The sequence below is a fragment of the Ambystoma mexicanum genome, chromosome 12 (genome assembly GCF_040938575.1).
Source record: "Ambystoma mexicanum isolate Mex_15411 chromosome 12, UKY_AmexF1_1, whole genome shotgun sequence".
Classification (NCBI taxonomy): Eukaryota; Metazoa; Chordata; class Amphibia; order Caudata; family Ambystomatidae; genus Ambystoma; species Ambystoma mexicanum.
Window position 1 is genome coordinate 622,181,479 of NC_090936.1, and position 13,703 is coordinate 622,195,181.

General features: G+C 45.2%; 1 protein-coding gene and 1 pseudogene across 3 annotated transcripts in view; one reads left to right on the forward strand and one right to left on the reverse strand.

Annotated features, from left to right (window-relative positions):
- Positions 1-13,703, forward strand: part of EEA1 (early endosome antigen 1) — a 1,786,886-nt gene that overhangs the window by 87,295 nt on the left and 1,685,888 nt on the right. The gene's annotated exons all lie outside the window — the stretch shown is intronic.
- Positions 9,530-10,750, reverse strand: LOC138513923 (interleukin enhancer-binding factor 2 pseudogene; annotated as a pseudogene).

The window sequence follows — 13,703 nt, forward strand, 5'->3', positions numbered from 1 at the left end:
TTTTAAACTATATGATTGATGCAAAAGATTTATTTTTTATCATCCTGTATAATGGTTCTTTGTCTAATTATCGTCCCACACATTAGGGACACCGTTTTAAACATTAAGATTAACCTACATATGTTAATCATTTCGTGGCTACCTGTTTGTGCATATTTGCACAGCACAAATAAAAAAGAAAGTAAGAATTGTTTACATTGCACTTGCGTTTGGAATGTTATGTCATTTTTGTGCATCATCTGTTAACAGATTTTTGTGAGGCGAACACTTCAATAAGCTCAACAAAAGACATGTTGCTCTGCTTTTGCAGTACAACAAATTGCGTAGTCTGTGAGGCGCCAGAAGGGACTGTGACAGTACATGGACTTCCCCCATCTCCTCCTGTGAAAGAGAATGAATGGGTCAAGAGGAAAAGGGACAATTCAGACATATATGTAAAACAAAGCCATTGGTGACATACTTACCTCTCCATGACAACAATCCATATTATAGCTACTGGCCAATTTGTATGTGCAAGAACATTGGTACAGCATTGGGTAGTAATCTTTTTGCCATTCTGTGATGTTCCAGTTTTGGTGACTGCTTTGACAGGATCAAGGTCATGTCCCTGCAAGAGGAGAGCAGGGACCCCTCTCAACTTGGGCTAAGTGTCCCACCAATACATTGCCAGAGCCTGACCTACACTAGAGGTAGTGCATTGAGATGAAGAGGACCCCAGTCCTCACCGCCCCTCTGTGTTCTCTGAATTGGAACACATTGGTACCACTCTCGCATCCACAATGCCCAGCAACCTATTATCTGGCCAAATCTCTTATTTTTCAGGATTACATATACCTGTGTTTCCTGAGCTGTGGCAGAAAGATATGGAATGGACACAACAAAACAAACGGACTCCCATGCAATACGTTACTATAAAGTGTGTAGTGGGTGTATAGATTTAGGGATACAAAATGAGGAGTGACCATGCCTTTTAAGATGTGTGCTGTCAACCGTGATAAGCATTTGAGCAATGCATAAAGTATGCCCCTTGCTATCATGCTGCCATGCCCTTGGCTCGTTGGTATGAAATGATCCTGGGCAAACGATAATTATGTTGAGCGCTTATGTTTTTTTAGTTTCGTTTTTTTGCGGTCAACTGTTATGTTTTTATTATGAGGAAAAAAAACATCAATAACATTGTTATGATATCGTGATAAGTGCCTGCTATGTTTAGATCCTTTGCATAGCGCTTATGTTCTACCTGAATGTGTTACTCTGCTTTTTTGACCCATCATTCATTGCTATATACCAAAGGGAATTGTCTTAAAAATGTGTTTTATTGCACACTTTGTTATCACTGTTACCTCCATTTCTTCACCCCTTTTCTCTTTTAACATTTTTCTATACTGACTGTTTGTTTTGGGTTGCACCAGTAATATTGGGAAGGTGCCCATCATATCTGCATTATCTCAAGTGTCTGTCAGGAAAGTGAAGAGATATGGTCGGTTTGCAAAATGTGGTCAGCGGTGGGGGTTGGGGGGAGAATACAGTGTGCAGCAGGCAACATTGTTGTGATAAGTTTATTTTTCTTCCTTGAAGTGTGAAATAAATCAATAGCAAGACAAACAAGTACTCCAAATTGGCGAGCATACATTTTGCAGACTATAATTACTGGATTACAAGCCACTTCCTTTGAGACCTCATGTTGTTTATTTGTTGATCATTCTATTACGACGAGAGCAGTCACACTTCTAGGTTTGTTGAATTGTACATGATAAATGAATGATGTTGCTTTAACTGTCTCATAGTGTGACGCTGGAAATGCATTGGAGGGACAGGGCCTCGTTGTCCCGTACTCCCTTATGTGTTTTCTTTGTTCTTTTCTGCACATGAGTCCAGTTGGGACCCCTGGCAGCAGCACTAACTCTTTTTGATCATGGTGAACAGAGACCCCTGGGGTACCCTCATGGCATCCATGGGTCGGGATACAACCCTGTACCCCTAGTGTATGTTGTTGAGCACCTGTCTTTTGCCCACAGAGCAGGGATGGGCTGGTGGCAGCCTCATGCTGAAGTGACAGGTGATATGATATGCTATTTATAACACGCTTAATTCTCGGAGGTTTCTAAGCGCGGACCAGGGGATCGAACCTGTGTTGCTCCACGACGTCTTGCTTCCAGGGCGAGCACGTTGCCCCTGAGCTAACCTCCTGAGGTGCTCCGAGTAGCCTCCATTTTGGGATACCCAGGCCCTGCCATGGGAATCAGTGGATTCCTGATAGAAGGCAAGGTGGGCCCTGGGGCTTCTTGGTTTCTACTGCCTTTTTTGCCTTGTTTTCCCAAAGTCCTGGGAAGCCCAGACTCTGTCCCTTCCCCTGACTAGCTGTTGGGTGGAAGAACCATATATGATATTGTGGGGGAAGACCAAGCCAGACTGGCTGGAGCCTGCCCAGTGACTGTATGTTGTAGGTACGTACACCCTTTGGGTGGGACCTGTGTCAATAGTGTGTGACCAATATGCATTCTATGTTATGGGTGTCTGGTTTCTGTGTATGTGACGCAACAAATGAGCCAGCCCTGCCTGAAACTGACATGGCGTCCTGAAAGGCTGGGTGCTTGCTCCAATCCACATTCCTTGGTATGAGTGTCTGGGTGGAAGTGAATAGCCTAAATGTCTGTGAGGCTGATTGGCTGCCTGCTTGCATGAATGCTCTTCTGTGTGATTGGCTGACTGAGCCTGGCTCAGCCAGAGTGAATGGGGGACAGATGTGTATATCTGGGAACCTCTCACTTAGTAATTTGTTCAGAAGCTGAAGTTGAAACTCGCTCATTCTTGAAGCCCAGCAGGAAGAAGAAGATTGCTGCTGCATTTCCTTCAACGGAATCGAATAGCTGTCAAGTCTGCCGAGGACTGATTTGAGTGAGGGCCCCTGGCTAAGAGGCCTCTCCCCAAGCTATGAGGGACCATCATGCACCATTTGCTATTCTTCATCGAAGCACCGTGGAAGCCAGTTCTGTGAGTCTGACGTCCAGAAAAGGGGTCAGCCGAGAATCTTGAAGAGAAGCGGCGGGACATCGAGGCCATCGAAGTCCATTGCTGTTGACCGGTGTTTGGAACATTTCTGTGACGCTGGAAGCCATTCGAGACGTGTTGCCCAGAAGCGGGGATAACTTGACACTGTGCTGCTTGACGACAGGAGCCGCGAAAGCTTCACCTTTTGCTTAAGAACATTTGACAACGGCTCACTTGTCATCACCATTGACCACGTTTTCCCACCAGAGAAAGTCGAGGTTGCGGGCTACTGAGGAAAGTCCGCTGGTGGGTTTTTCCGCCACCCGAAGCCAACAAAGACATTCCGAGGACACTGACGGAGTGAAGGTCCGAGGTCCAGTCTGTGGTCGAGTCCCGATCGCCAAAACAATCCTGAGGTGCGTGCTGCGGCTGCAGCACCGACAGGCCAGAGGATCGCAGAAGGAACTCCTGACACTCGATGCCCAGCAGGCGGGCGTCGAGGTGGACCCCAGGACTTCCTGGAATGATCTTCGAAGGGCACTGTGAAGATCGGAACTGCCAGTGTTTCACTTTTCTTCGAGGATCTCTATGCCCTGTGTCTCCTGCTTTTAAAGGGAGTCCACCTTCGAGGGATCCGTCAATGAACCATCGAAGAAACTCTTCTATCCCAGGTACATTGGAGTGGTTGAACCTTTTGACCAGGAAACAAGACTGTTTAAACATTAATGGACTGGTCTTGTTAATACTTTTGTTACAGGTTGCCCAGGTGGGGGGGACCCTCACTCAGAATTGTGTCTTAGTAGCAAAAGAACCAATCTGCCATTGTTTAACCTAACCTAATCTGCCTTCCTTCCTTATGATCTATGCTGTTACACCTTGCTGCATGATTTGTATGCTATCATATAACTGTCAGCAGTTGATGCATTTTAAAGGAATCTAAAGCTAAGTTTTGTACCACATGGACATTGTATATATTCGCCATATTAGAATTGCCAGAGTACAAAGTGTTATTAATTGTGTATATATCTTGAAACTTGCCTTTATATAAATAACTGTGTTAGCACATAACATAGTGTGAGGACATTACTTTGTGGGGGCTTGGGGACTCGCTGTACTTAAGAACCAGCCTTCATCACCTACTGAGAGCTTAAGCCCTACAAGAGAACCTTGGCTCGGGTGCTCTGTGCTTCTACTCTGCCATATAGAGGGCAGAAGTACAGATACCCCCTTCCAGTCTTCACATCTAGCAATCTATAAGAATTAGTTACAAGTCGATACACCACCTGAGTGTTTAATGTAGACACTAGAATATGTTATGGTAGCTAACATGGCTTACAAACTAAACACAAGTGCAAGCCTTGTGACATGAGGTGTGAAAACATATGTGAAAAAGATATGGCCTTAGGAAAACATGAGAAGCATGAATGGTGGAATCCTCATGTAGGGAGGGTGTTCATTGTTTAGGGATAAAAAGGGAAGGAAAAAGGGATATGTCACAAATATGAGGATCAAAAGACATGAGTGACTTGAGTAGAGTAACCTCGAAAGCTATTTGTGAATGGTGGCTCATCCAAGATGCTCGATAAGGATGACGTAAAGCTGGAATGAATTTACGAGAAATGCAGAGAAAACAAATTGTAGCCTAGAGCAGAAGTTTAGCAAGTGAAGGATAAAGAAGATGGATTCAAGATTACTTTTTGGAACTGCAAGCATATAGGCAATGAGAATGCAAAGAACAGATGAGCAACAGTTACATTTGAAAAGAACCAGGTTTGGAGGCAGAGGCTGGAGCACAATTAGAGTTTCAATGTGTCTGCTATTATACCGTAGGTTTCTCCAGGTGCACACTACAAAGGAGGGTAAGCCGAGGAGCTAAAAGCAGCATTAAATGTAAACCCAGGTTCCGTGCAGATGAGGAAAGTGCAATAGTCGTAGGTTGGACTAGAAAAGAGGTTGCAGCGGGCCGGCTGATGGTGTAAGGTAGGACACATGTATTTTCTTTTTATTTGATGTGAGCTGTAGCATGTGTGTCGTGTGACCAATCTGGATGGCAGGGAGACCGTTGAACAAAGTATTGTCTAGCGATGGCTCAGAGAGTGAAAGGAGTTGAATATTTAATAATGAACCTAGCAGTTGCAGGAGGTTGAACAGAGGACAAAATGATATCCGTAAATGCAGTACTGGATGCTGTAAAAAGATGACCAAGAACTAAGCCCTGAAGCAGTCCATAAAGAGAGGGCGTACAAGGTTGACAAGTCCCACACACAGAGTTGAACCAGTGGAGAGTTGAAATGCTAACCAGAACAGTACAGTCCCTAGATACCAAGAGAGGACAGTGTTTACTGTAGAGATCAGAATAGTGATATTAGCTGTATCATTCAATACAAGATGGAGAAATTAGTAGCATGGAGAACTGCAGTTTTTAGCATAAGAGGGATAGAAGCATGATTGGAGTCAAGATGAAAATGAGATACTACCATCAAGAAAGCCATATTCTCACACCTGAGGAAGTTCACATGGAGGACTAGGTGGTTGATAACCATGTGTTCCTAAGCAGGTGGCTCCATTCGTCTGTTTCACGGTTGAGAGTTGACAATGCAACCTAGCTTCTAGTAGTACCCTGGTCTTTGTAGCCACCATCATGAGGACCTGCATACCTTCTTTATTACAGGTTAGGGTTGCATTGTGATCAACCTAGGAGTGCAAAATATCTAAAAGGGTTGGTGTGCACTCAGTGGTCAATTTTTAAAGGCCGCCTATGACACAGTGTTGGTCTTGGTCAGAGAATTATGCTGGGTAAATCCCCAGCCATTCTGTCACCAAAGTAATATCGCAGCTTACTTTTCTGGCTTCAGACAGCTTCATCTGTGCAAAAAAACAGGGTGTGGGGTGTGCTGGGAGTCCCTCTGCTGGACATTAGTCCCGGTTACGGGAGACTTACCCAGAGTCTTTAGCTCACTATCTTTCACAGGGGAGAAATATCTAAAACATATCAGTCATTGTCCTGCCCTAGGCCAGTCCAGCACCAAAATACTAAGCAATTCTTCTCTGATCAAGAGTACCAACAGCAACCCCATACACGTGTTTCGGTATGGTTGGACCTCATCAGTAGGGTGGAGCTGTACCTCTCTAAGGAAAGTGAGCAAGGGTCCACGTCTGGATTGCCCTAGTAACTTAGGGTGAGACCCAAAACCACTTAAATATGCAAAACACAAGGGGGGTCCCGGGAGCCCCTCTGCCGGACATTAGTCCCGGTTATGAGAGATTTACCCAGAGCAGGACAAAGACTGATATGTTTGGGATATTTCTCCTCTGTGAAAGATAGTGAGCTAAAGAATCTGAGTAAGCCTCTCGTAACCAGGACTAATGTCTGGCAGAGAGACTCCTAGGAACAACCTTGTTTTTTGCAGCTTTATCTCTGCTACATGAGGCCTGGCACCATCATGGTGCAGCAGACTTGCATGCAATCATAAATCGAGATTTTTCCTTGAAATAGCACAGGCACCTGATTGTTATGTATGTGTGTGAATGTAAATGGACGCACTCAGTTATGATATACAAACACTCTCTGTTGGAGTTATGTTGTTGCACCCTGCTACAATTTACAGATGGGTCTGCCGGCCATAGCATGTGTAATTGAATATACCAACATCTATATAGGACACCACATGTATACTTTCTACGAGGCGTCAGACATTTGCTTGCCAACATCTGTTGGACCACAAAGTACCTAACATAAAAGTGTGCATTGTGCACATGCTAGAGCCGAGTAGCGGCCCCTCAAGTAGGTTTCATTGGGTACTAAAGTAACAGTTTCCTGTCATGCAGATGTCTATTGGCACATGGCATCTTCTTAATCAAGTAATGGAGGTTGACGGAAAGTATGGTGTGGATTTATGTTGAAACTAATGTCATTTTTAAACCGCAGTGGGGCAACACTTTTGAAACTACCCCAGCCGATTGCTAACTTAGAAAGTGCAGGCCTGTTTTTGGTTGGGAAACCCGCGACAAATGTGCCAGCAGTCTTCAAATTTGAAAGAACATTCCTGACCATATGAAGAGCATGGCCTCCAAAGGATTTAGCATATCTACAAAGGTACGTATTCCAAAATGTGCACTGGCATTCTATGGAATACAAATGGCAATCCGTACAATGGTAAACCTGCTCCAATTGTTAAATGTTAACTTTATGAATATGGTGGCAGGGCTACCATCACTTTTAAGTTGGAGAAACTGCTAAAGCAAAGATTACACTCTTATCTTATTGTAAGACAGATCTAGTGATACATGAAGGTATTTAGTTAATCAGCCAAAAATGAATTTGCTGACATAATTTATTCCACCCTTACTTTGGGTTCCATTTTGGCTACAGATGAGACATCTGCTGCAGACCTCAGCCTTTTAAAGCTGTTCATCTACACCCTGGAAGCATATTGTGCTCCTCATATAGATTCTTATAACTCTCCCAGAAGGGGGGCTTCCTCTAGGGGGAGGGCTGCTAACGAGCACTTCAAGGAAGACCGCATGGCAATGGGGAAATACTTGAAAGGGGAAAGCTAACATGGCAACCATTATGATCTGTGACAGATAGCTGTGAAGGGAGGGCCAGGGAAGCCAAGAGGCCAGAAACCTACAGAAAGAAGACTTTGGCATCTTGGAACTTACTGTGCATCAGTTCCTTTTAACCCTTGACCCTGGACGTTTTGCATATCGAGGACTCTGGATAGCAGAGGGGACCTCTGTAACTGGCACAGGTTGGCCTTTTAATAGAAAGCTTGAAACAGGACCAATCCACTGTTTGAGGGTTGCACTCCGATATATAGTAAAATCCTATTTGGTGAATCATATTTTGGACTCCTGGAACAGAAGGATGTGGACCAAACTATTCTTGGGGGGTAATGCTGCTCAAGGTCCTTTCACCAGGAGTAGATCAGATTTACAGGAGAGCAGGCAGATCTCTCCCTAATCACCTCTGGGGGGTAAGGGGCTCAAGTGAAATGAATGCTAGAAAGAAAGCTTGCCTGTCTCTTAAGACGGCTGGTACTGGGCCAGAGCCCTGCAAGCACCTCTTAAGAGCTTCCCTGGACTAGGAAAAGCAGTACAAGTATTGTTTTCTTCAAAGCACTTGATGAAAGGACCCACAACATGCTCCACGCCCAAGGGTGCCACCTTTAGGAATATGTTTTGCAGAAACACGCATTTCCTGATTGGAGCTACATCAAGACAAAGTTGAACTACCGTTGAGCTACTGACACTATCCTACTCCTCCTTTGCGTGGGCTTTGAGCCAAGCTTTGCCATGTTGAGCCACCCACCCAGGAGAATCCATTCGAGTTGTGCAATAGAAGCTGCCACTGCTGATCCTACACATTCCAGACCGATTCTTGCTGTTGAACCATCATGAAAGAATTGCTTGCTTTTTTGATCTTCGAGTGATTGAGCTGTGACAACTGGCACTACTTCCTCCTTCAACTGGACAGTCAAGTTCCTAGAGCAATACACAGGTGCTCAAATTCAGTCGAGCCGTTTGCCTGCTTCGAGCCGCAACTTGCGTCATTGAAAAAGCACTAAGAAGACCTGCTCAACATTGTCGAGCAACCACAAAAGGCTAAAGTAGTGTTTCGAATGAACAATAGACCCCTAAAAGAGAAAAGGCCCAGCTCCCTCTCAGAAGCTCTCCGCTGCTTGACGTTGCGATTTGGCGCTCCACGCATGTTCCTGCAAGGTAAGGGTCCCACCTCTGGCACGGCTAGACTCCCCGTCGAAAAACATGCATCTGCTACAGCCATATCCCGTACTAATGTCCCATGCGCTACCAGGAACGCCCGTCTCTGTGTGCGCACCTTTCCTTGCTCACCCCGCACTTACACACCCTCTTCATGCAACCGTATCTTCCGGCTGGGAGGCAGACTGCTCCACTCCACCTGCCTCACCCAGGGTCAAGGCTGCTCCAATCCGCGTCAGCCTTTGGTCGCCCACACTCCTATGGCCGGTTCTCAAGCACCAGTTCCCATGACTTCTGGGGCCTGCCTCATCCTCTGTCCCTTCCACGTGTACCCCGAGCTACAATCTGCCACCCTCCTGTGCCTACCGGCACCTCTTCACGGGCTCCCCTGCATGGCGCAATGGGATCCACGACTCCTTCAAGCCGCAGATCTCCTCCCTCCAAGATTCATCACACCGAAGCAGCCCCGAAGGATTGTCCACTCGGCTGTCGTCCACCGTCCTGCCGATACCTTCTCACAGGCACCTGGGGCAGTCTAAGCCGTGTACTGCCGTAACTACAGGTACCATACCCGTGCAAGTGCAGCATGACATGGACATGTGTGACAACTTTAACGTTCGTTCAAGCGCCTTGCCCTTCACCTACTCTTCTCCAATTCCTCAAACTGTGCGCTTGCCTGCTGCCAACCTATGTTCCCATGATGTTATTACTGTGCCACCACCCATGCCTCAAACTGCATTTGCCTCTTGCCAACCTATGTGCCCATGATGTTGGTTTTTTTTTCTTTTTTTTGTAAACAGGAGAAATAAAAACATTTTACTTCATTATAAAACTGCCTAAAATATATATTAAAAAAAACAAGTCCACGAATTGCAACAGCTCACAATAAAATTATGGAAATCTCCCCAGGTTTGGTCCAGAACTAACGTTGGAGCTTTCCCTCTGGACATGGTCTGACGGATAAAGGCCTTCACCTTCTTTATTCAGTCGTTTCCATGCTCTCTTCCTCTTCTGCTACCTCAGGTACAGTCTCTTCTTTCTCTTCTTCCTCACCTTCTTTCTTCTCGGAGGGTGTTTCATAAGCCTTTTCTGAAGGTGTAACGATAACTCCATCCCAAGTTGACATTTCAGTAGCAAGGTAGCCTGCATCGTCTTCTTGACCAAGGATCTTTCGGTATCCCTGTGTGACAATATTCGTACCAAAGTCTGTGCTGTAAAGAAAACCATATCCTGACTGTATGAACCCTAAAATTTCCTGTTTCGCATGGGTCAGTGATTCCTACAGATCCAGGAAGAAAGAGTCCAGCAGCTTGAATTTGTAGGCAGCGTCTGAAGGCAATATTAGGAGACAGGGGTCTTCTTTGAGGGTTGTTCATCACTGCATAATGTCCCAAGAGGTCAATTGTCCATGGTGTCAAGGGCGCAAAACCATCAAATCTATTCCGGAGATCCTTCAGCAAGCGAACGAGAACTTTTACTGAGACTGCAAAGCATTCTCCTCAAACCAGAATGCATGTCTGATGGCAGCCAGGGCACCCTGCAGCACCTTAATATCCAAATGCAGATCAGGATCCAGCGTACGCAGGTTGGGGGGCACTGTAGTGATCAGAATCTGAACCATTGCATCCCCAATGCTGATGTCAATGCCAGTGTTGTTGGTCTCCATTTCCAAATCTTCAGAAGCATCCTGGGCTCTGACTTTCCACTACTTTGTTCCCCAGTGCCGTAACTGCTTCCAAAGTAGGTAAGATCTTCAAAATAACCACCAGATCAGCAACATTATGCCCGGTCATCATTGTGCCTTTTTTGTACGAGCCAACGTGACAAACTAATTCTGTTTGCACTTCAAATGTTCCTGGGGCAACAATAAGGTTATCTATCACATTGTTGACCTTGGTCACGAAGGAAAGGATGGATGCCTGTTCCGTTGGTGTTAGTGCAAGGTCCTGGTTCCTCTTCAACAATGCGTCACTCGGGGGGGAGTCTCATCGGGGGCAGCTTTAACACGAGGGAAGGCCATCTCACACACATTGAAATCAAAGGCCCATGATGTTGTTACTGTGCCACCACCTAACTTTCCAACTGTGCATACGCCAACTGCCAGGCTCCATCCCCGCTCTGCCCACCCCATGCCACTTCCTAAATCTGCCATATACACCCCTCTGCCCAACACTACGCTTAAATGTGCTCTTGTCAACGCCCGCTCAGTACCAGCTCATGCCCTAGATATCCATGATCTCATCATCAAGCATAACATTGACCTCCTCATGATCACTGAAACCTGGCTTAATGACGCATCTGGCCCCGCCTTCACCCTCGCCATCCCAGAAGGGTACACCATACTCGGACAAGACCGTCCTCTGCAGAGAGGGGGCGGAGTTGCTCTTATCAGACTCCTTCAATATTAGGAAGATTGAAGGGCAGCTCAGTAACTGTGATTACCTTCCTCTCAAAATCAACATCTCCTCCAATTGCACCATTGCCTTTCATTAATTCTACAGACCCCCCGGTCCGAGTACTGAATTCCAGGAGGCCTTGCTGCATGCTCTCGCAGATAATCTGAAAATAACCTCCCAAGTCCTGCTCCTAGGTGATCTTAATCTTGGACTTCATGACCCTAAGGACACCCAGGCCACTGCCCTTCACAAAGCCTTATCCCCACTTGGGTTCATTCAAATTATTTAGAAGCCTACCCACTTTAAGTCGCACACTGATTGGGTCAGTCACCACAACTGTTCTATTCATCTCACCGGTAATATCCCATCCCATGGTCAGACCACCACTAACTGCAATTTGACCTTAACACTCTTAAAAATCCTCCAACTCCTGTGATCCCACTACCCGCGATGCTTACCAGAAGCTTGCGTCAATTTACAGCAGAAAAGATCTCCCCCTTCCTGAATGCGCCTACCCTGCAGCCCCCTTTCCCAGAGGACCCGGACACCCTCGCCGTGGCATTCAAACTCTCAATCAACCAAGCCGTTGACGCGATCGCTCCCCTAACCCTAAGGAAAGCGAAGAAAGCCAAGCATTCTAATACCTGGTTCTCTCAAGAGCTGTTGGAATTACGCACAAAGAAGAGGCTTGCACTCTGTCTGGAAAAAAAACCCTAACGAAGTTTCGAAACGGGCTTTTAATGCCATATCCAGAGAATACAAATCTGAGATCATTCAGGCCAAAGCAACGTCCTTCAATACTAGGATTGCCAGCGCCAAATCGGGGACAAAAGACATTTTCACAATTTTTAGAGAGCTGGAAAAGCCATCTGTCCCTCCTCCTACCTTTCTAAGGGATGATGAATGGTGCAACAACATTCAATCGGCTATGCTAGACAAATTGAACACCTTACAATCCAGAATTCTTGTCCACCAAAAGGCGCTTACCCACATGATCACTGACCTATATAGTTATGTTATGTTATGTTATTTTGCATTTATATAGCGCCTTATATACCATTGGTATGGTCTGAAGGCGCTGGTAGGTTGAACGCCCTTGGGAACCGAAGTTCATATCAGTAGAGAGAGTAGAGAGAGTCAAAAGGTGCGTGTGAGCACCGGGTATGTGTACAGCTTGTGCGGTATCAGTGTAATAGCTGCTTTCTAGCGGTAGGTGTGGTGGTTGAGGGGTCAGGAGTATGTGTTCGTTCTGGCAGGATTTATCCAGATCGGATGTGGCTGCGTTAGGCCTGAGGAGAACGCCTCGCTGGGGGGTGTGTAACCAGCAGTGATTACTTAGAATGATGTGGAGTGAGCGGCGAATGTTGATATGAGAACAGTTATACCGAATGGTGTCATAGTATCTCTGTGTTCTATTTGAGTGGTGATGTAAGGAGAGAGTAAGCGTGTTGGTGAGATATGATGGGTTACATGCCCTTTCAGAGACTTCTAAATTCACAGAGAGGTTATTGGGCACACTTCTAAATTCACAGAACGGCTACTGGGCACACTTCTAAATTCAGCGGGGCTGTTGGGCACATTTCTAGAATCACAGAGAGGCTATTGTGCACATTTCTAAATTCAGCTTCTAAATGCACACTTCTAGAATCACAGAGAGGCTATTGGGCGCGCTTCGAAATTCAACTTTCTAAATGTACTTCTAATTTCAACTTTCCACAGAGAGGTTATTGGGCACACTTCTAATGCAACTTCTAAATGCACTTCTAAGTTCAAACTTTTTAAATGTACTTCAAAATTCAACTTTTCTACAGAGTGGGTACACTTCTAAATTCAACTTTCACAGAGAGGCAATTGGGTACACTTCTAAATTCAACTTTTCACAGAGAGGCTATTGGGTACACTTCTAAATTCAACTTTTCACAGAGAGGCTATTGGGTACACTTCTAAATTCAACTTTTCACAGAGAGGCTATTGGGCGCACTTCTAAATGCAACTTCTAAATGCACTTCTAAGTTCAACTTTCATTGAGAGGCTATTGAGTACACTTCTAAATTCAACTTTTCACAGAGAGGCTATTGGGTACACTTCTAAATTCACTTGTCACAGAGAGACTATTGGGTACACTTCTAAATTCACTTTCCACAGAGATGCTATTGGGTACACTTCTAAATTCACTTGTCACAGAGAGGTTATTGGGCACACTTCTAAATTCAACTTTTAAATGTACTTCAAAATTCAACTTTTTCCCAGAGTGGGTACACTTCTAAATTCAACTTTTCACAGAGAAGCTATTGGGTACACTTCTAAATTCAACTTTTCACAGAGAGGCTATTGGGTACACTTCTAAATTCAACTTTTCACAGAGAGGCTATTGGGTACACTTCTAAATTCAACTTTTCACAGAGAGGCTATTGGGCGCACTTCTAAATGCAACTTCTAAATGCACTTCTAAGTTCAACTTTCATTGAGAGGCTATTGGGCACCCTTCAAAATTCAACTTTTTCACAGAGTGGGTACACTTCTAAATTCAACTTTTTCACAGAGAGGCTATTGGGTACACTTCTAAATTCAACTTTTTCACAGAGGGGGTAC